We start from the raw sequence: 24,177 nt of genomic DNA on the forward strand, positions 1-24,177 counted from the left end.
TTTTCAGAAAGGGTTATCTATGTTGTGAGGAATTTATAGCACTTGTATTAGAATGTAGATTCCTAGAGGGAAAGAGCCTCAGTGTGTTTATTTTGCTTTCTTACAGCTTTCTTTACACATCCAGCAAAGAAGATAGTTGGTGTTTGCAGAAGTGAAAAAGTACCTTTGGTTTTATTTCAAGTATTACTGCACAACTTTTCAAGAATTCATATAAGCAATGAGGCATATATTCAAAACACTTATTTTTTTTATTCCAGAGATATGAAGATGTCCTTCCAAAGACATGTTCAGTTATTAACCTATTGGATTTTATAGGCATTGTGTAAGAATCATAGTTCAAATGTCTTGCTCCCTGATCCTCATTAACTTGGGTGAGAATTTATACCTGAGGTGACTGTCAGCTCTCTTGCATTTCTGCTTATTTATCTGTGCTAACTTCAGGTTTGTAACACTTCTTTATAATTTTCCTTTCATATCTTGAGTCACAAACTATATAAGAGCTGAAGACTGGTCAGTATATTAACTGGAATAAAGTCTGACAATTCCTAAGCCAAATCCAGGGAGCTGTCTATATCCTTATACTTTCTCATCCCACACTCCAGAAGGCTTCTCTTACAACTTGGTGTAAAAGACATTGATGGATGTAAATTCTGACTACTTCGGGAACCTATTTCCAAAGCCCAAGCCTGCATCTAGCTCTGCACTTTGCAGTCAACTTTATCACATTTCTTTGTCAAAATCCATAATCCCTTATCTCAATCCTTTGGTTGTACTTCCCACTAAGTAAAATTCCTGTCTTTGTATGGAGCAGGTGATTGAGTCTATGGCAGAGACTGCTAAGTGTGCACCAAAACTATTTACTTTTTTGGGCACACAGCTAGATTACATTTTCCAGAATCCCTGTGGATAGGGGTGGTCCTATATAGAGTTTCAACTAATAAAAGTAAGTGAAAGGAAAGTATGCCAGTTCCCAGGTCTGGCTCATAAAATCACCTCCCTGGGTTATTGCTCTTTTTTCTTCAGATGCTAGTCGGCAGCACCTTGGGAGACTTAGGAAGGTATATGGTAAGGATAGCAGAGTTTCTGTCAGCTTGGGACACTGAAGGACTGCAACCGCATGGCACAGGAAGACTGTGCTCCTGCGTGGATTCAACATAAGTGAGGAATAAACTTCTGTGTGTTAAATATGGCATTCCGTTATTTGGAGGTTAGAATAAAGCATTAATGTATTCTGTCTTAAAATCGATTTTTTCCAAATGAAGATGTTTTTTCTTTTAATACCAACTTAGGGAGATACTAATTGGTAAGCACTAATTGTTGAATCAATCAAAGGTACACATGAATAAGTAACGTATCCTATCCTTATTGTTGTTGCTTCCCAATCTGGCTTATTATTGACCTATATAAATACAAAATTTGCGGATATAAATAGTATTTAGTATTTCTAACTTGATAATACTTTTTTAATTTTTAATTTTAGGGAGAGCATGAGCGAGGAAGAGTAGTAGAAAGGGAGAGAGAGAGAATCTCAGGCAGGCTCCATGCTCAGCATGGACTCAATCCCACGACCCTGGAATCATGAGCTAAGCTGAAATCAAGAGTCAGACGCTCAACTGACTGGGCCACTCAGCCGCCCCTAACTTGATAAAATAGTTTTATAATGCAAAGACAAATGTATATGAGTAAGTATATGTCATATAGAGAGTATGTATATAAATGGCAAATGCATTATTCTTTTAACTACTACATTGACCTGCTATGCCAGGCACCGTGCAAAATCCTGCAGATACAACGGAATGCCACCAAGAAAAGTTATGTGTTTGTGGGCCTCACATTCTAGTGGTGGAGAAGACAATTATTTTATCAAAGACATATTTATTATTATTATTAACTATTCAAGTACTTATTTGTTTTAATATCTTTATATAGTTATATTCTTAGATTTTGTTCATCATACTTGATATAACTTAGGGCAGCCTGCAACAAATATTATTCTTTTTAATTTTTTTAATATTTATTTACCTTTGAGAGAGACAGAGATAGAGCAGGAGTAGGGGAGGGACAGAGAGAGAGGGAGACACAGAATCCAAAGCAGGTTCCAAGCGCTGAGCTGTCAGCACAGAGCCTGACATGGGGCTTGAACCCATGAACCACAAGATCATGACCCGAACGAAAGTTGGACACTTAACCGACTGATCCACCCAGGCGCCTCACAAATATTCTTTAATAATGCATAATATATCTGCAGTTGATAACATTTACAGTTTAACAGTAATTTTATTTAATGTATTTATTTATTTATTTATAATATAATTTATTGTCAAGTTGGCTAACATACAGTGTATACAACGTGCTCTTGGTTTTGGGGGTGGATTCCCATGATTCATCACTTACATACAACACTGAGTGCTCATCCCAACAAGTGCCCTCCTCAGTGTCCATCACCAATTTTCCCCTCTCCCTGTCTCCCCCATCAACCCTCAGTTTGTTCTCTGTATTTAAGAGTCTCCTATGGTTTGCTTCCCTCTCTCTCTGTAACTATTTTTTTCCCGTTCCCTTCCTCCATGGTCTTCTGATAAGTTACTCAAGTTCCACCTATGAGTGAAAACATGATATCTGTCTTTCTTTGACTGACTTACTTCACTTAGCATAATACCCTCCAGTTCCATCCACGTTGCTGCAAATGGCAGGATTTCATTTTCTCATTGCCAGGTGGTATTCCATTGCATATATAAACCACATCTTCTTTATCCATTCATCAGTTGATGGAAATTTAGGCTTTTTCTGTAATTGGGCTATTGTTGAAAGCACTGCTATAAACATTGGGGTACATGTGCCCCTATGAGTCAGCACTACTGTATCCTTTGGATAAATTCCTAGTGGTGCTATTGCTGGGTTGTAGGGTAGTTCCATTTTAATTTTTTGAGGAACCTCCGCACTGTTTTCCAGAGCAGCTGTACCAGTTTGCATTCCCACCAACAGTGTAAGAGGGTTCCCGTGTCTCCACATCCTCACAAATATCTTTTGTTTCCTGAGTTGTTAATTTTAGCCACTCTGACTGTTGTGAGGTGGTATCTCATTGTGGTTTTGATTTGTATTTCCCTGATGACGAGTGATGTTGAGCATCGTTTCACGTGTCTGTTGGCCATCTAGATGTCTTCTTTGGAAAAATGTCTATTCATGTCTTCTGCCCATGTCTTCACTGGATTATTTGTTTTTTGGGTGTTGAGTTTGAGAAGTTCTTCAGAGATTTTGGATACTAACCCTTTATCCCATATGTCATTTGCAAATATCTTTTCCCATTCTGTCAGTTGCCTTTTAATTTTGTTGATTGTTTCCTTTGCAGCACAGAAGCTTTTTATCTTGATGAGGTCCCAATAGTTCATTTTTGCTTTCAATTTCCTTGCCTTTAGAGATGTGTCAAGCAAGAAATTGCTGTGGCTGAGGTCCATTCTTGTAAGTGGAGTGTTAAAGTCATCTGCAATTACCGTATTCTTACCAATAAGATTGCTTATGTTTGTGATTAATTGTTTTATATATTTGGGTGCTTTGAATTTGGTGCATAAACATTTATAATTATTAGCCCTTCTTGAGAGATAGACCCTGTAATTATGATATAATGCCCTTCTTCATCTTTTGTTACAACCTTTAGTTTAAAATCTAGTTTGATATAAGTATGGCCACTCTAGTGTTTGACTTCCAGTAGCATTATAGATGGTTCTCCATCCCCTCACTTTCAATCTGAAGGTGTCCTCAGGTCTAAAATGGGTCTCTTGGCATGTAGATGGATCTTGTTTTGTTATCCATTCTGATATCCTGTGTCTTTTGATTGGGGCATTTAGTCCATTTACATTCAGTGTTATTATTGAAAGATAGGATTTAGTGTCAATTGTGCTATCTGTAGGTTTCATGCTTATGGTAATATCTCTGGTCCTTTGTAGTCTTTGCCACATTTCACTTACAGAGGCCCCCCCTTAGGATCTCTTGCAGGACTGATTTAGTGGTTGTGATCTCCTTCAGCTTTTGATTGTCTGGGAAAACCTTTATCTCTCCTTCTATTCTGAATGACAGCCTTGCTGGATAAAGGATTCTTGGCTGCCTGTTTTTCCTATTCAGCACATGAATATTTCCTGCCACTCCCTTCTGGACTGCCAAGTTTCAGTGGATAGGTCTGCTCTACCCTTATGTGTCTATCCTTGTGGGTTAAGGCCCGTTTGTTCCTAGCTGCTTTCAGAATGCTCTGTATTTTGCCAGTTTCACTATGATATGTTGTGGAGAAGATAAATTCTTGTTATGTCTGAAGGGAGTTCTCTGTGCCTCCTGGATTTGAATGTCAGCTTCTGTCCCCAGATTGGCGAAGTTCTCAGCTATGATTTGTTCAAGTAAACCTTCTGCCCTTTTCTCTTTCTGTCTTCTTCTGGAACTCCTATGATACAGATATTATTACGTTTCATTGAATCATTTAGTTCCCTAATTCTCCCCTCATGGTCTAGAATTTTTTATCCCTCTTTTCTCAGCTTCATCTTTTGCCATAATTTTATCTTTTATTTCACTTATTCTCCCCTCTGCCTCTTCAGTCCTCACTGTCACTGCATTTAGTTTCTCTTGAACCTCATTTCTTAATTAGTCATGACTATCTTTTAGTTTCTTGATGTCTGCAGCAAGATTCTCTGCTGTCTTCTATGCTTTTTTTCAAGCCTAGTGATTAATCTTATGACTATTACTCTAAATTCTTTATCAGATATTTTGTGTATATCTGTTTGAGCAATTCTTTAGCTGTCATTTCTTCCTGGAATTTCTTTTGAAGAGAATTCTTTTGTTTTGTCATTTTGGCTAGTTTTCTGTCCTTTATGTGTTTTCAAACTTGTTATGTGTCCTACACCTGCGAGCACTGTTATATTACAGAGGGGTCATATACTGTCCAGGGCATGGCCCTTCAGGAGGTGTTTTTTTTTTTCAGGCGTGTTACCTACTCTCTGTTGTTGTGACTCTGGTTGCTTTATCTCCCTACTTGTAGTGATCGTTTGGACCCTCCACCAGATGTGTTTTGATTTTTTCTTTGAAGTAACCCTAGAAAAAGAAATTTAAAAAAGGGGGGTGGTGTTGGTGGAAGAGGCCTTATCCCATACAAAGAGAGAAATGACAGGGGTGGGGAAAAAGAAAATAAAAGAAAATTGACCAGGCAAAGAAACTATACGGCCTAATCCAGAGAGAGAGAGAGAGAGAGAGAGAGAGAGAGAGAGAGAGAAATGAAGGAGATACAGAACAGGTATAGAGAGAATAGACTAAATATGTCTGCTTAAATAAACCAACAACCAGAACAACGAGACTAGAGAAGGGAAGAAATAAGAAGAAAAAAAAATGTAATAATTGTCCAAGAACTAAATCAGAAAATTCAAAATCTCTGGTTTCCTTGGAACTGGCGGCTGCGCTGGTCTGGAGGAAGTGCTGTCTGGTTGGGCGTGTCAATCTTGCTCCAGTAGATACACAGTTACTGCCAGTGGAGGGGCGTGGTTTGGTGTAGGCAGGTCCCCCCCTCCACCGCGGCCTCTTGTCTGTTCCCTGAAACCCCACCTTGTTGCTGACTGGGAGAAAAATGGCAACACCCCAGTCTCCCCTCCCCAGACCGGGTGTCCCAAACCACTCTGTTACAGGCTGCCCTGGCGGTGCTGTGCAGGTGTGAGTAGGCCATCCCTCCCCCCACCCCCGCCCGGGCTCCACAGGCTCCCGTACCTCCCTAGCACTCGTCTAGGATCCAAACCCTGATGTCTAAAGGGATCCCACTCCTCACTCCTTGGTTCTGGGGAAGTGCCACTCCTCCCTGCTGAAAAAGGGTGTCTGGCTGGTGGAAGCAGGCAGGGTCCTTTGTCCTTGGAATGGCTATATAGCTTCTTCCCACAACACTCAAGGGAGGAGACTGCTTTCTCCCACTGTGGACTGTGCCTCTGAACTAGTTACCGAGCCTGGGGTAGCTCCCCTCCTCCCCAGGTGCCTGAACAGAGCAGCCTGCCCCAGTCCAGAGATAGCAGTTAGAGATTGGATCTTTCTCCTTTTTTTTCCGATTCCCAGCCTGTGGTTTTTCTCTTCTCCAAATACAATCCTACACTTCCACAGCCTCTCTTTCTCTTCCTTTTGCCTCTCCACGGAAGGGGATCCCTCCCCTCCATGCCTAGGCTGCCCATTTTATCTCTCCCAGTTCACAATCGCACCTAAGGCCTGCCAGGTTGTCCCAGTGGGCCCCTGGAGGCGTCTCTGTCACTCTGTAGCCTGGACTTTTGGAATTCCAAGTCCTCTGGCCTCAACACTGCTGTGTTTGAGGGATGAGGGAACTTTGAGTCCCCCTACTTCTCCACCATGTTGGATCAGCTCCAGGTTTGAATTCTTAAAAGAGAGCATGCAGCCTGCATGCCTGCCAGAGCCAAAGACATTCAATAATTTTAAAAATCACATTTATTTACTTCCTATAAACTAGTGTTGCAGGGTCCCTGGGTGGCTCAGTTGGTTAAGTGTCCGTCTTTGGCTCAGGTCATGATTGCATGGTTCGCACGTTTGAGCCCCACATTGGGCTCTGTGCTGACAACTCAGAGCCTGAGCCTGCCTCAGATTCTGTGTCTCCCTCTCTCTCTGCCCCTACTGTCCTCATGCTGTCTCTGTCTCTCAAAAATAAGTAAATGTTAAAAAAACAAAAAAGAAAAAAAGTGGAAAAAGAAAAGAAACGTGTTGAGAATATATGGTAGTTGTACCTTCGTGTATCATTCTACTAACTTTGTTGAAGTAAATAATTTTCACAGATAAATTTTAAATAAAATCCTCTTTTATGGCTATGGAAATGTATCTATATAGTGTTTCAGTAGGTAGAGAAGGAATTGAATAGTTCCCTGTACCTGCCAGTCTTTTCACATAACATAGACATTTGTGATTTCTTTCAGGGATAATATATTCTAAATAAATATCATTTTAAAATCTGTTCCTGTCTTTTCTCTTCACAGTGAAATAATAGGCTACAAACCCCAACATAAACTCTGTTCTCCTCTGTGAAGGTTTTCTTAATGACCTTTCTCTGAATTTCCAGGCAGGTATTATCTACTGTTCTCACTGTTTAGCCATCACTATTTGTTTTCAATTATTCCAACTTCCAATTATGACAACAATAATTGGACTTCTTGTGTTGCTCGATTTTTGTCCAAGAAGCAAATTTTTAACCTTAAGTATTTGGCAGTAATTGAGTACAGATAAGTGCTTCATATCTTCATATATACTAATGGACAAAATAAAGATTAATTGGTTAATTAAAATAATTTTAAAGGTACTTAGATATCTTGCCAAGGACATACTTTAAGAATACTAATATGAATTATCAGTGCTTCAGAAAAAAGTACAATAAAACAGTTTAATATAGTAGGAGATACTTCAAGGCATTATCACCATGACAAGTTAGTCCTTAAGCAAAGAAAAGCTAAAGAAGTCAACAGAATAAATTTTCACTAAGATGATGCGATTTCCCAGTCTTCCTTAGTGGAATTCACAGTAAGCCACCCCACTTGTTATTCTTGCTAGTGTGGGTTTTTCTTAAATTGATTAGAGCCAATAGGCACATTTCATCATGTCTTAGAGAACATAATGCTATAACATTCTGACTTAAAGAGGAAACATTTTTTAGGAACGTGCACATAGATTTTAAAAAGGCTTCTAGTTCTTCATTTTACTACCCATCTGCAGATCTTTGTTTATCACACAAATGTACCTATTCTCTTCTTTCATATAAATGCAAGTACTAATTAGCGCTCTGAGATATGTTAGCATCGTGCAATCTCAGTTCTAACTTTTCACCCATCCACACAACCAACTTAGTAAGATAATCTAGATAGCTGGTTGCCTTATGTGTCTTATATTTTCTCCCAAAAAGAATCATGGTTTATCAGGTTATTTTAAAAATATATTTTGAAATATTCTGTGTAAGAACACATGTGCATAGTTTAAAAAATAAAACATAAAAAACTAGTGTCCCTTACGTACCTCACCTCAACATTCCCCCTTTCCTTACTTTCAAGATAACTACTCTCCTGAATTTAGGATTGATCATTTCCATGGATTTCTTTATATTTGTATTATGTAAGCATCTTTCTTCAACACTGTAGGGTTTGCATGCGCTTGAACTTTATATATACATATATCAGTCATGTCCTTTTTCAACTTGCCCTTCTTTCCTCAATATTATGTTTGTAAGATTAATGCCTCCCAATATGTGTAACAAAAACTACCAAGCTGCTAATTTTTTAAATCTGTTTTTTTGGGGGAAAGCATCATACAGCTAGACTCTATTTCCTAGCCTTTATAGGTAAGTGTGGCCATATGATAGAGGTCTATGTAATGGAACATGACTGGAAAGGATGGGATATTTCTGGTCCAAGTATTTTAACTAACACTGACATCTTTGCATTTCTGTTCGCAGGATGAAGATGATGACAAGATCCTAGAGGATGGGGAACTACGAGGTGGAAAAGCCTAGTCCCCAAAGTGCCACTTGGAGAAAAGCTGACAGCTGATGAAGAATACCTGCTTTATATATTTTGTAAGTAAAGAAATAATTATCTATAGTTTTTGAGCTATTATACACAGCATTTGTTGTTCCAGCTAATAGTACTTACAGCTTTAGCTCTTTCGTTATATTACCTTTTTTCAAATAAAAATATACCACATTTATTTATCCATTCTTCTGTTAGTGCTAGTTTCCCTAGTTTTTCGTTTTTAGGAATAATATTGTGGTAATAATTTCATACACATCTCCTTGGACACAGGGGCAGGATTTGTACTGGACTGCGTGTGTGTGTGTGTGTGTGTGTGTGTGTGTGTGTGTATGGGATATTGGTTGAAGTTAAACTCTACTACATCTTCCAGTTTGCTGGATTTTTGTCAAAGTGATCTCCATAGTGCTTTGACATCTTAAATACCACTGGCTGTTTTTCACATTCTAGGAATATTTTTGACTCTGAAAAACCTGAGATTCTCTTTTGAAGTAGAGAGCTAATTTTTTTTTAATCTTATTATCACTAATTCTTCATTGGTTGTACAATGGGGTTGAGAGGAAATAACAGTGATTGCTAAATTATTATCTACCAGTCATTTATCATTTTGATATCACCTAATTCATCAACTCTGGAAGGTAATCAGGATATCAGAAAAGATTTATCTTAAAAAAAAAAAAGGAAAGCAGTTCAAGATGGTAAGTCAAAGATTATATATGGAATGATGAGCAAAACAAATCATACACATATGGGTATACATCTTTACTCTAGAAAATAATGATAGTATATAATTTATATAAATAAAAAACACAACATAGAACCATCATCTCAATCAGTCGAAAGTTAGTAGGGGTTGGGGTGCCTGGGTGGCTCAGTCGGTTGAGCATCTGACTTTGGCTCAGGTCATGATCTCACAGTTTGTGGGTTCAAGCCCCGCATCAGGCTCTGTGCTGACAGCTTGCTCAGTGCCTGCAACCTGCTTCAGATTCTGTGTCTCCTTCTCTCTCTCTCTGCCCCTCCCCTGCTCATGCTCTGTCTCTCTCTCTCTGTCTCTCAGAAATAAATAAATGTTAAAAAAAAAATTAAAAAAAAAAGTTAGTAGAGGTCTTATTATAGTTGTAATACTCCACAGTTTTGTGTTTCTATAAATATTTGAAGAGAAAAGTAATAATTAATGTAAGAATTTATCAATATAATGGATTTATGCTAAATATATTTTGTACTCATCAAAAGAATAGGAACTTTTTTAATTTAAGTAGGCTTCACGCCCAGCAAAGAGCCCAATGCAGGGCTTAAACTCAGGAAACTTGAGATCAAGACATGAGCGGAGACCAAGAGTCAGATGCTTAACCGACTGAGCCATCCAGGAACGCCTAGGAATGTATTTTTAACTTCAAAGCTATAAAAATTGACTTTAGTGGGTCGCTCAGCATTTTTAAAGAAGTAAATAAAAAAAATGAGATTGCAAAACACATACTCAGTAAATACTGTTTTTAAAAAATATTTATTTTATACTTATATTATATATTTATTATATTATAATATAGTATTATATTATATTTATTATATATATTACTATTAGTAATATATACTAGTGAATTTCATAAATTGATAAGAAAATAATAAATTACTAAGTAAAAATGGGCAAAAGATATAAACATTGTTCACAGAAGAAAGGGCAGTCAAATTTCAGTTGAATAAATGGAAATATTCTAATCTCACTGATAGATTTAAAATAATAAAAAAATTAAACATCTATTTACTGATACATTTCGTTCATTGAAATTAAATAATTTTAAGTACATGTATTCAGGAAAAATTATGGCTAAATAGAATCTCACATAAATTACTTAAATTGTCCAGGAGCTTTTTGGTAGGGTATGTAAGAATGCTTTAATAATGGTTAACATTTTAGAAGTAGAACTTGTTTTCTTATGAGAAAGACATATTTTCATCACATACTCTTTATTCTCTGTTCTTTTTATCATGTTCAAGTATAAATTTTGGGGTTTCGTACTTTAATACTTGAATGATCATTTAATTAATAGCAAAATATGAAGCATATTAGCTTACTGTTGCTGCATTACAAATTACCACAAACATCATGGCATAAAACGACCCATATTCATTACATAAAAGTTATTTGTAAATCAAGAGTCCAGACAGAGCTTAACTGGATCCTCTGTTCTCAGCTTTACAAGGATATAATCAAGGTGGTCATTGGGTTGTGTTCTTAAAAAGGGGCTCAGCTGGAGAAAAACCCACTTCCAGGCTCACTCAGCTGGTTGGCAGAAATAATTTCCTTGAGGTGTTAGTACTGAAGGCCTTGACTTCTTGCTGGCTATTGGTTGGAGGCCCACCACCCTCAGCTTCTAGAGGCCACTCACATTTCCTTCTTCCTAGAAGCCACTCATATTTTCTTGTCGCTTGGGTTTTTTCAACATGGTTGCCTACATTATCAAGTCATATAGGACAATCTCTAAATAGTGTTTGAGAGTCTTTAGATAGATTGCTAGCAAGGTGAAATTTTACACAACGTAATCATAGGAGTGACATCCAATCATCTTTGCCACATTTCCTGGTTAGAAGCCAGTCACAGGTCTCACCCACATTCAGTGGAAGGGAAATAATACCAGAATTAATACTAGGAGAGTGGGGGTCATGAGGGGCCTAAATTTATTTACCACATGAAGGGAATATTTAATATTTAATGGAAGAAAATATAATGAATGGCTGATGTGATAACTAATCAGAAACAAACCATAACTAAATAAAAACAAGCAAACAGACAATATCTTAGTGTTTCTTATATGTAATAGTCTTACTGTATAGTAATACAAATTGAATGTGTTATATGCTTTATATAGGTTATTTCTCTATTTTTCAATTTTGTCAGAAATGTTTTTATCTATAAGTAGAGTCAAATTTTTAAGCATGATCTAGATTTTCTAAATATTTGGAGACCATTCATGAGACCATTCATAAAAAGTTTGAATAAATTCCTAGTGCTTCCTTTTTAATCATCCTTATAACTCTTGGATGCTACAGAAAGGCAAATTTAGATTTTTTGAATTTAAGTTGTGCCGAGATAAATTCCAAGACAGCGGGAGATATAACTCAGAGAGGTTATGTAAATAATTAACCTTTGGAAATAACACTTGGTATGCAAACACACATGTCAATAAAAATAATTACCAGATTCTGTTCACCTTTAGCCAAAGATTGCAGTGGGTAATTTAAAGAAAATTTGAAATATTTGCATATCCATTCACAGTGTTATCTTTTCTCTGGGTCTTAGTATTAATAAGCCAACCAGCAAAGCTTCCATATTGGTGCATAAAAAGGGACACGGTGATCATTTGACTGACAAGCAGTTACAGCGCTTTCATCAGACAAATTGATTTTGGGCTTTATTTGTAGACAGTTTGAGGCAATAAGCTGATTTCGTAAGGTATCGATGTTGCTCCATAAATGACAAAAGGAATTTTCTAGCAAAAAGTCTGACAAGGAGGAAATGGTGTTGCTATAAGAATAGAAGATTTACCACGAGTTTTTTTATTTGTCAATATATGATCTTCACACAGAATAAAACCTGGGAATATAAACAGACACCTTTTTTTTGGTTGTAAAGCATTCAATTGACACTTTAATTATCTAGTTTGTTTTAGGCACTATTGAAATTCTCTTAGCTTTTTAATTCTTTCTCTCACAGATTTAAAGTAATTATCATCTTCATCCATTTGGATGAATGTTAAATGAGATTATGATGCTTCCATTGTTAAGAGTGGCTTCCATTTTTTATGACTACGGAAGATCATGCCCTTTTAGAAGGTATCCAGCAAAGGTCCTTTTGGCCTCTTTTTGAAATTTTGACAATTTTATATCTAAAGATTTCATCTTTATGATCTATTTTATTTACATTGCATTGAGGCATTTAGGGGGAAATTATGTTTATTCTAATGTCACAGATTATTTAAATGATACACTAAAAGAAGGAAGGAAAATTACCCTCCTGTGAAATAGGTATTGGTTTTGTTTTCCATTCTCATCTCCAATCCAACCTCCTCCCTTTCACTCTTGAAGTTCACACTTTGTTACTCTTCTTTCAGGAATGGATACTATAAGATATTTTGATTATGTACATAATTTTGTCTGTCAAATATCCTATGTAAGATGGGATATACTAGCTTCTCATTTCATATATATATATGTATATATATATAATCTTAAAATATATATATGCACATATATATGAGTGTGTGTATATATACATATACATATACAATAGCTTCCCAAATAGTTTCCTGTCTTATAAATGTGACCCCAAATAATCAATGTTTGTATTTTATTAAAGTATTCTAACAGAAGTGACATATTTGCATATTAATAAAAGGGTACATAATGGTGGCAATGATGAAACTCTTTGAGTGTGCACCATATGCCACATCCTGAGTCCGGGCCTGGTATTTCACACCTGTAGAGATGCTGTGTAGCTTGATAAGGGCATGGGCTTAGACAGTGTCAGACTCTGTGCTTTCCCATCCTGGCTCTGCCACTTCCTGGCATTGTTTGTATGTGCACATACTTAATCTCTGCTTTGAGTTTACTGGTTTGTAAAATGTGAATGATAATCTAGCTACTTATGACTTAATTGGAACACTGAATGTATTGGCATATGTAAACCACTTTTTAAAAATGCATGGGACACAGTAAGTGTCCATAAATGTTAATGAACATTCCTAACTCTAACTCTCACAACTATGCTACTTTACGAATGAGCAATCCGAGAAGGAGAAGGTTTAGATACTGTTGTCATATTCTAACAACAGAACGGGCCTAAATAGCTGAAACCTGAATGCTAGGCTCCTAACTCACATCAGCACACTCTTCCTCACCTTGCTTTATTTACATGGTTAAGTAGGTTAAACTTGTGACTTAATAGCAACTTGAGGGACTTGAGTCATAATGGGGATGAACTCATTACTTTAAAGAAATGAAGTGTGAATCCTGTGTCATCACGTCTCTCCTACTGGGTAAAATGGAGAAGAATAATGAGCTATGTGGCAATGAGCCTCTGATATAATCTTTTGTTCCCTCAAATATAAACGCTAGCCAATAATATGATTTTCTCTTTTTGTTTATTAGAAAGCCTGAGATAATGCATATTATTAAATAAATATTGTACTGAACAAGTCAAATAAGCAAGGAAGATTTTACTTAGTCTGTTGCAATAAGGGAGAGAATTTGAACTTAATGGTGTTTAGGACATTCTATCCCAAAGTATGGCATCTCGGCATATTGTATATTATAAGCTGAAGAAATTTGAGGAAATGGAAGGAACAGGAAGGTCATTCTGCTCTCCTCTTCCTCTTAGTCTTCTTCCCTGTAACACATCATAAAATCCTCATGAGAGAGGCACCTTCCAGTCCTTCTCTCCAAAGACATAGGGATGCCAAGAAGAGCACTAACAGGCTTTGCTAGTTCCCTCCAGTGGGTGACATTTTCCTCATACTCCTAACCTGACCTGTTCCTCCACAGCTCTGTACTCCTCATTGAACTGAGCATAAAAATACACAGGTGTAACTCTTCCCTTGGGTTTTCATTTCCTTACAAAGGTGTCCATCATATAAAACTTAAGTAATTTGTATGTTTTTTCCCATTAATCTCTCTCTTTGTAAGTTTAATTTTCAGATCTAGTCAGGAATCCTAAAAGGGTGAAGGAAAATTTTTCTTCCCCTCACCAGACTCAACTCCATTGAAACAGGGTGGGAGAGTTTTTAAGCGCTGAGGTGAGTTAGTGGGAAAGTGCTTGAGAGTATGAGGAGTATTTGTCAGTGTGATTAGGCCTTGTGTGTTTGCTGATTGTTGTTTATCTAAGGCTCCAACTCTCTCACAGATACTGGAAGATAGGAACACTGTCTTTATTGATGATTACATTTTGAAGAGATGGTTTACAGGTCCTTAAGAAAGACATTTCCAAATTGTCAAACAGGTGAGATTGGAAGAAGATTTAGATCTTAAAGGGCCAGAGAAAAATTTATGATTGCGAGTTTTCTACAGTAAATGCTGTAATGGAGGTCAGGAGCCTATAGTCTGGAAGAAACCTATCTAAAGTTTAGTAAAGCTGAGGGGATTGTTAAGTCTGTCTTGCTCAATATAAAGTGCTTTATTACAGATGGTTTGCATTATGCCACGATCTATACTTACCAACAAACGTCATTATTTTTATTATTGATATTATAACTTGGAGTAGGCTTGCTTTCCTTTCTGGGCTATTAATTTCAAATAATAGGTCAAATGTTGTTATGCAACATAGACAAAGAAATGACAGATATGTAGAGATGACCTAGTCCATTGCCATTGTATAGTTGAAGAATTGATGATCCATTACAATTTCTGAATAAATAGATCCTTGAGTAAGAATTTTGACACAGACAAATAATTTCTCATGACAATTTGTCCAGAGAATATCAAAACAAAAGGTGTATCAGTAAAGGAAGAAAGCAAATAGAATAAAGTGAACTTGGAGGGTCATGTTGATGAAGTCATGTTTAAAAATTAGGCTCTTATGCGTTGCTTGGTTGCAGTCCTATATCTAAATTGAGTGGCCTTCCAGACTGATATTTCAGAGGGAAAAATTCTTTGGTTTCCTCTCAATCCCACTAGTAGTCCCTGTTTAGAGAAGGTAAGAAGGCAAATATATGACTTCACTATGTGGAATTTAAGAAACATAACAGATGAGCATAGGGGAAGGGAAGGAAAAATAAGATAAAAATACAGAAAGGGAGGCAAACTGTAAGAGACTCTTAAATACAGAGAACAAACTGAGGATTGCTGGAGGGGAAATGGATGGGTGGATGGGTAGATAGGTGATTGGCATTAAGGAGGGCACTTTTTGGGATGAGCACTGGGTGTCATATATAAGAGATGAATCACTGAGTTCTACTTCTAGAACCGAGACTACACTGTATGTTAACTAACTTGTATTTAAAACAAAAAGAAAAAAGGTGAGGAGGCAAAACTATAGCAATAGGTATCCAACTGCCTTAAGTCTCTTTAGCTTCTTTACAGAATAGAGAATAAAATTTCACAAAATCATTATTTTCCCATGAGTTACCAGCAAACAGAATTTGGGTAGTTGCTTTTACTAAATAAATTGCAATAACTCCTGAGGCAAGAATATGACAAAAATCATGAACATGAAATTCTTTCAATTTGAGATATTAATACTTGAATGCTTTTCCCATGCAGCATTATTTCACTCTGAATAGACCTTCTTTTTTTCCCCATTCTCTGTTCTGTGTACTTATTTTTTATTTGTACCTAGAAAGCTTCCTTCTTTTACCCTCCATTCAGGCAAATGGGAATAGGAAGATGAACATCATTTGGAGTTTCACTAGGAACTGTGCAAACTGTTTTACATTTGTTAATTCAGTTTATTCTCAAAAAATGTCAAAATAACCCTCGTGGATCATTACCATTATTATTTTAATTTGCCTTCAAGAAAACTGAATTTTAGAGATATTAATAATATGTCTGTGACCTCACACACCATTCTGTCTTATTAAGTTTCCTCCTTTACATTTTACCTGGTCTCTCCCTGATTCCATTTTAACTTTCTACCTCCTTTTCATAGCTTGGCAGCAATGGCTAAGAATGGCTATACTGAAACATTATGTTTTTTACCGTTAAGAATAGTCTGGGAGCACCTGGGTAGCTCAGTCCGTTAAGCGTCTGACTTCGGCTCAGGTCATTCATCTCACAGCTCATGAGTTTGAGCCCCTCATCAGGCTCTGTGCTGACAGCTCAGAGCCTGGAGTCTGCTTTGGATTCTGTGTCTCCCTGTCTCTCTTTGCCCCTCCCCCACTTGTGCTCTCTCTCTGTCTCTCAAAAATAAATAAATGTAAAAAAAAATTAAGAAAAAAAAGAATAGTCTAGAGAAAATCCTATGGTCTAAGCAACAAAATTCCCCATAGAAAGACAATTATTTTCTTAGATATGTACTCTGATTAGCTACTTTGGATGAAAGGTAAGACCTGTAAGAAATTTCTTAAATAATACAAGATAGTTAGTGAGCTAATTTGTAAATGAAACTATAGGGTCATCACTTTTGTGGCTTTTTTTGCGTAATGGGGTACACAAGAGGTAAAGCTGAATTGTGTAGAACATTACAGGAGTCTAGAGGCTGCAGTGAAGAAGAGACAGCACGGGTGAGGGGTGAGATGACTGGCAACCAGAGAGGGCCTTTGGAAGAATAGCAGTGATGTCTAAATGGAGATTTGATTCGGGGCTCCTGGGTGCCACAGTTGGTTGAGCATCTGACTTTGGCTCGGGTCATGATCTCACAGTTTGTGGGTTTGAGCTCCGTGTTGGGCTCTGTGTTGACTGCTCAGAGCATGGAGCCTGCTTCGGATTCTGTGTCTCCTTCTCTCTCTGCCCCTGCCCTGCTCACATTATGTCTCTGTCTCAAAAATAAATAAATGTTAAAAAAATCAATGGAGATTTAAGTTTACCCTGTGAGGTATGGTTTGCTTCTCTAACCTATCTCTCTGTGACATTCTCAATAAAATCTATTTTTCTTGGTTGTGTATTGAGAAAATGAAAGTGTTATTTTTTGGCACAGGGCAAAGTACTGAGTATGGCCCCAAAGCTGTCTCAGAGAAGTCCTCCAAAGATCTGTGTAAAACTTAGGAGGTGTTCTTAGGATGCTATCATATGTGTTCTGTCTCTTTTCTCATTTGTTAGTGAAGGAGAAAAAGACACATGTATTCAAAGAGAAAATCTAGTGGAGGAGAGAGGGCAAATGTGTTCAAAGGGAAAATCTAGTAAGTTTAGAGGTATAGGAGCGGCATTTTTTTTTCTCTTGGTGACTTTTGCTGCCTGGCTACAGTGGGTGGATGTGCCGATGGCAGTTCAAATGCATATGGCACTAAGACTATGTCGAGGAAGCCAGACATAGAACTTCTAGAAAGTCATATGCCTTAAGGGCCCAAAGGCATCTCTCCTATGAGATATCTCATATGAGTGTCTCATTTGAGATGAGATTGTGTCTCCTGTGAGACCCAGTGGCTCTCATTCATTAAATTTCGCAGATGCATCTGAAGTTAATAGCTTCATCAAAATCTTTCCTTCACTCTTCTCAAATCCTAAGGGGAACCCAAATCTGAATTTGATCTTTGACTCTCAGCAATGATGCTGCTCTGGGACAACAAACTTTTCAGTCTTTAGTTGATCAGGGTTTAATTCAAAGCAACACATGTTCATTAAATACTTGCTATGTGCCAAAAACATTGACTGGAGCTATGGAATATGGGCAATAAAGGGGCGATTTTCTTTTTGTTATTGTAATAGACTTGTTCTCCATATTTCACGGTCTCACTCAGGAGGCTTTTTCTCGTTTACCTGTCTTTCTAATTCTTAGTTATCTTGAGTTTTAATTATTTGCATGTCCTTTGGATGCCCAGATTTCTTGGCTTTGTCCCAATCACTGGCATATTGTTATTTTTATTCCTGTTTGTTTAAATAGAGTGAAATCTACTCTTGTCCTACTGTGTTGATTAATGTGTACCCTCAAAGTTACTAGTATCTGCTCCTTGGTTGGCCTTAACATATTGTTTGATGTGTTGGTTCATTAATGAATATTTACCATTTGGTGAGGAAAAAGGAAGAATATCCTTATGGCTTTTTTCCTGTGAGTTCTTAGACAAATATACTTCCCTCTGAGAACTGTCTCCGCACACACCTCCCCACCCTCCTTTCTCCTGAGGACAGTCCAGGAGACAGGTAAACAGAGCAGTTTGCATTCCTCTACTGAAGCCCACAACAAATCCTTTCGGCAAGTCTTGCTGATGGGATATAAAAGAAAACATTAGCTTAGAAAAGTCAATAATGGTATGTAAAATGAGCCTCAGTTTTTCTTTCTTCTTTTAAGGTAATGAGAGTAAATTTAGCCCAAATGTGTTCCTGCTGTCTGGTTTATTTTAGAGTAATTTAAGAAATAATTCTCCACTGTTAGGTTCGTATTCAACTTTGAAATCATCAGTTTAGCAATGGTGAGCTGTTATCTGCAAGTTAATTCAGCTTCAATTTCAGTGGTTAAAGATACAAAGTAACTCAAATTGCCATCTTCTTGGTTCACAGATAATTCTGGGAAAATTGGGAGCCTAGATGACAGGGGAACATTTTCTCTAAAGTTAATTTAAATTAACAGATTCAATTTCATATGTGTTATGAGTTACCTGAATTTCCAGATGGGGACTGTAGCATTTAAACAGAAATCCCACCCAGAAGTTATTCCCTCCACTGGCACACAACCTTGGTAAAATCATCTCTCAGAAACATGTCAACACAGGTGCAATGGAATATAATCAGCATAATTTTCCACAACAGACGTGACTTTGCTAGGAATGCAGAAAGGAAAAGAAAGGCATTGCTGAAGATTTCAGAGGCACCATAATTCAAGCAGACTTATTTTGGAGGAGAGCAATATTTGCTAATATTGCTATTGGACAAAACCAAATAAATATATTACTACCCAAAACTAAAAAGCCAGAAATCCAATGAGTAATAAAGAATGTCAAAAGTCACTGAAGTATTTATATGCAGTAGTTAAAATATAGCTTCTGCAGAGGTTCCTTTACTTCACTTTTACAACAATTTTCTGGCTTAAACACAGCAATATTTTTTAACATTAGAATTGGGGAATTCTAGATCTGAAGGTATGATTACCATGTAATAACTGAGATGAGATTTATGTGACAGTAATTAAGAAGGAAAAAATATCCTTTACATAAAGTATAAACTGTGAATTCAGGATTATATGTGTATTATAATTATATGTGTATAATATAATTATACACATAAATAATTATATGTGTATAATTCAGGATTATATGTGTATTACACATAATAATATGTGTAATAATATAAATTAATGTGTACACATTAATTAATGTGTAAAACATACATCCACTCACAAATAGATCTCTATATCTTGGGTTATAATATGAACTATATTTTGTTTTTAAGATAGGGGCACCTGGATGGCTCATTTGGTTGAGTATTTGACTCTTGACTTTGGCTCAGGTCATGATCTAACTAACGGTTGGGTTTGAGCCCCACATCAGGCTCTGTGCTGACAGCATGGAGTCTGCTTGGGATTTTCTCTCTCCCTGTCTCTCTGTGCCTCCCACTCTCATGCTCACTTTCTTTCTCTCTCTCTTAAAATGAGTAAAATTAAAAAAAAATAAAAAAAGATAAATTAGACCACACATTAATCTGATAGTCAGTCTAAAGCATTGGAAAGATTTGAAGTATTTTTTTTTTAAGTTTATTTATTTGAGAGGGAGAGAACATGACAGAGAGTAGGGGAGGGACAGAGAGAGAGGGAAAGAGAGAATCCCAAGCAGGTTCGGCACTGTCAGTGGAGAGCCCACGGCGGGGCTTGATCTCACGAACCGTGAAATCATGACCTGGGTTGAAATCAAGAGTCAGGCGCTTAACCGATGGAGCCACTCAGGCGCCCTAAGCATTGGAAAAATTTGAAAGAAGATTGCCATTTGAATACCCATTGTTTGCCAATTTCTGAAATTGAAATTTTGAATCTAAGTCCAAATTTATATTTAGGTATTGATATCTTTGAACCAACAAGTCATAATATGTACTGTCTGTTCTTAATCTTGATAGTAATCTAGAATTTGTTTTCTGAAGTTATTTCCTTCAATTTAAACATACTTATATAAGCGCCATCTCCCTCGCCCATCCCCCAGCCAAAATCCCAAAGGGAACCAGTTCCTGCCAGGGAACTTGCTTGCACTGCACGAACACCCAACTCTGTGCTTCTGCGGATCCATCCCTCCGGCGGGTCTGACTCCCTCCTGGTGCCGCAGGGCCCCTCCCAAAGCAGATCTCCAAAGGAAAAGCGAGCTGAGCCTGCCCCTCCTGCCCCTGTGCACCTTGCCTACCCACCCCAGCTAATACGCCAGATCCCCCAGCACCACAAGCCTGGCAATGTGCAAGTAGCCCAGAGGGGCCACGCCACCCCACAGTGAATCCCCGCCCCGGAGAGGGGAAGAGAAGGCACACACCAGTCTGACTGTGGCCCCAGTGGTGGGCTGGGGACAGACATCAGGTCTGACTGCGGCCCTGCCCACCAACGCAAGTTATTCAAGACAGCACAGGGGAAGTGCGCCGCAGTCCCGCACCACTCCAGGGACTATCCAAAATGACGAAACGGAAGAATTTCCCTCAGAAAAACGTCCAGGAAATAACAACAGCTAATGAACTGATCAAAAATGATTTAAACAATATAACAAAGTGAATTTAGAATAATTGTCATAAAATTAATCGCTGGGCTTGAAAACAGTATAAAGGACAGCAGAGAATCTCTTGCTACAGAGATCAAGGGACTAAGGAACAGCCAGGAGGAGCTAAAAAATGCTATCAACGAGTTGCAAAATAAAATGGAGCCAACTACGGCTCAGATTGAAGAGGCAGAGGAGAGAATAGGTGAACTAGAAGATAAAATTATGGAAAAAGAAGAAGCTGAGAAAAAGAGAGATAAAAAAATTCAGGAGTATGAGGGGAAAATTAGAGAACTAAGTGATGCACTAAAGAGAAATAATCTACGCATAATTGGTATTCCAGAGGAGGGAGAGAGAGGGAAAGGTGCTGAAGGTGTACTTGAAGAAATAATAGCTGAGAACTTCCCAGATCTGGGGAAGGAAAAAGGCGTTGAAATCCAAGAGGCACAGAGAACTCCCTTCAGACGTAACTTGAATCGATCTTCTGCACAACATATCACAGTGAAACTGGCAAAATACAAGGATAAAGAGAAAATTCTGAAAGCAGCTAGAGATAAACGTGCTCTAACATATGAAGGGAGACCTATGAGACTCGTGACCCATCTCTCTACTGAAACTTGGCAGGCCAGAAAGGAATGGCAGGAGATCTTCCATGTGATGAACAGAAAAAAATATGCAGCCGAGAATCCTTTATCCAGCAAGTCTGTCATTTAGAATAGAAGGAGAGATAAAGGACTTCCCAAACAAACAAAAACTGAAGGAATTCGTCACCACTAAACCAGCCCTACAAGAGATCCTAAGGGGGTCCTGTGAGACAAAGTACCACAGACATCGCTACAAGCATGAAACCTACCGACATCACAGTGACTCTAAACCCATATCTTTCTATAATAACACTGAATGTAAATGGACTAAATGCGCCAACCAAAAGACATAGGGTATCAGAATGGATAGAAAAAACAAGACCCATCTATTTGCTGTCTACAAGAGACTCATTTTAGACCTGAGGACACCTTCAGATTGAGAGTGAGGGGATGGAGACCTATTTATCATGCCACTGGAAGTCAAAAGAAAGCTGGAGCAGCCATACTTATATCAGACAAACTAGACTCTAAATTAAAGGCTGTAACAAGAGATGAAGAAGGGCATTATATAATAATCACAGGGTCTATCCATCAGGAAGAGCTAATAATTATAAATGTCTATCTGCCGAATACAGGAGCCCCCAAATATATAAAACACTCACAAACATAAGCAACCTTATTGATAAGAATGTGGTAATTGCAGGGGACTTTAACACTCCACTTACAGAAATGGATAGATCATCTAGATACATGGTCAGTAAAGACAAGGGGCCTGAATGATACATTGGATCAGATGGACTTGATAGATATATTTAGAACTCTGCATCCCAAAGCAACAGAATATACTTTCTTCTCGAGTGCACATGGAACATTCTCCAAGATAGATCACATACTGGGTCACAAAACAGCCCTTCATAAATATACAAGAATTGAAATTATACCATGCATACTTTCAGACCACAATGCTATGCAGCTTGAAATCAACCACAGGAAAAAGTCTGGAAAACCTCCAAAAGCATGGAGGTTAAAGAACACCCTACTAAAGAATGAGTGGGTCAACCAGGCAATTAGAGAAGAAATTAAGAAATATATGGAAACAAATGAAAATGAAAATATAACAATCTAAACATACTTATATAGAATATTCTTTTTATTTTGGCTTTTCTTTATTTTTAAACATGGCATAAGCCTTACTTCCTGATAGCTCAGTAGAAAATTGATAGATCCAAAATATAAAAAAATAAAATGAAATAAAATTGATAGATCAAGAGGACTGTATACTGTTGAACTCTTTCAGTTCTATTCTCTCAAAGCTCCCTATCACCAGACATCTATGTTATCATTTCAACTAGTGACATGCTTTGTCACTATGCATGCAGGTGTCACATGCAGACACCTGTATGGTAAACAAGCCAACACTTACTGCTGCTTTCACAAGTAGTTACTATCTATGAATTTTCCACAGAATCTTCTAGCATTTTTAATGGATAGCTAAAATACTACGTATAGTATCTGGTTTCTAAATTTGGTCACCAAATAGATCATTCTTTCCAGTATTCCTGCCTTGCTGTGCTTTTTTTTTTTTTTTTTTGAATCTGGGTTGCCTCTTGAATTCTGAACCAAGAAAATAGATGGTTGTGGTGTTTGTGGATTTCCAAGGCCAAGTCCAAAGAAGGCTTGAAGTTTTCAACTAAATTCTTTTGAGTTTTTCTTCTTGGAGTTATCTCTCTTTGAAATCAGCCTCCTTGCTTGTGAGCAGCCCAAGCCACATGGAGAGGTCATGTGCAGGTGCTCTGGTCTGTATTCCTAGCTGAACTCCCAACTAACAGCCAATTGTCTACCACCAGCCATGTGACTAAGCCATCTAACCATAACGATGTGAGAGACTCCATGTGATGGGCTGATCTTGCTGATACATTGCTTATATTAATAATCCTGTTTTTACTGGTATTTGTGCAAGTAGAAACATGTCTGAGTGGTAGGATAAGGGAGCTAGCTTTTAATCTTAGAGCCACTGAAGATGGCTTCTTTGAAGTAGGAGCCATGTCTTATTATTTTTTTCCTCCAGATTTTAAATGCCTATTAGTATTTCAGAAACTGGGTAAAATTTTTATTTGGTATACAATCAAATTGGAAAGTGTTCTCCAAAGGGTAGTAAAGTCTACAAAGGATACCAGTTTTGAGAGACACAGTTTAATAACTTCTTAAAGTTTATATTTAGATTGTTATGAGTAGTTTAGCTTAGAATGACAAAAATGCCAAGGGCTTAACATTTCTTAGAATTGTAAGCTGGGAAACACTGATTTGCTAGCAGTGAAAAATATTGTCAGGTAACATGGACTTTATAGATTACTCATTTCGCTTGACATTGGAAAATAGGAGTAAAATCCTTATGGTTGCATCTTCCACTTATCACAAGGGAGTCTCTGAATGTCTTCAAATGATTAGGAAATCAGAAGTATTGAAACCCTACAGAGCATTTAGTGAAATCAGTGTAGACATATCTTCTTTGTATACTTTGAAGGCTCATCGATCACATAGAGTTGTAATGTGAAATCTGAAAAGAACAATTCTTAAGGTCTAAGAAACATTGGTTGTCGGAACAGTTGTGCTCTTCTTTTCAGAGTGAAGAAATAGGGAATAGTGGGGAATTTTGTCATTCCCCACTGTCCTGACAATATATAGTTCATATGGAGGTAGGCCTAATAGAAGTACTCTCCCAACACATACATAACTATTCCCCTAAATGTTTCTTTCAATATGTGA

Source organism: Panthera leo, chromosome B3, assembly GCF_018350215.1.
Source record: "Panthera leo isolate Ple1 chromosome B3, P.leo_Ple1_pat1.1, whole genome shotgun sequence".
NCBI lineage: Eukaryota > Metazoa > Chordata > Mammalia > Carnivora > Felidae > Panthera > Panthera leo.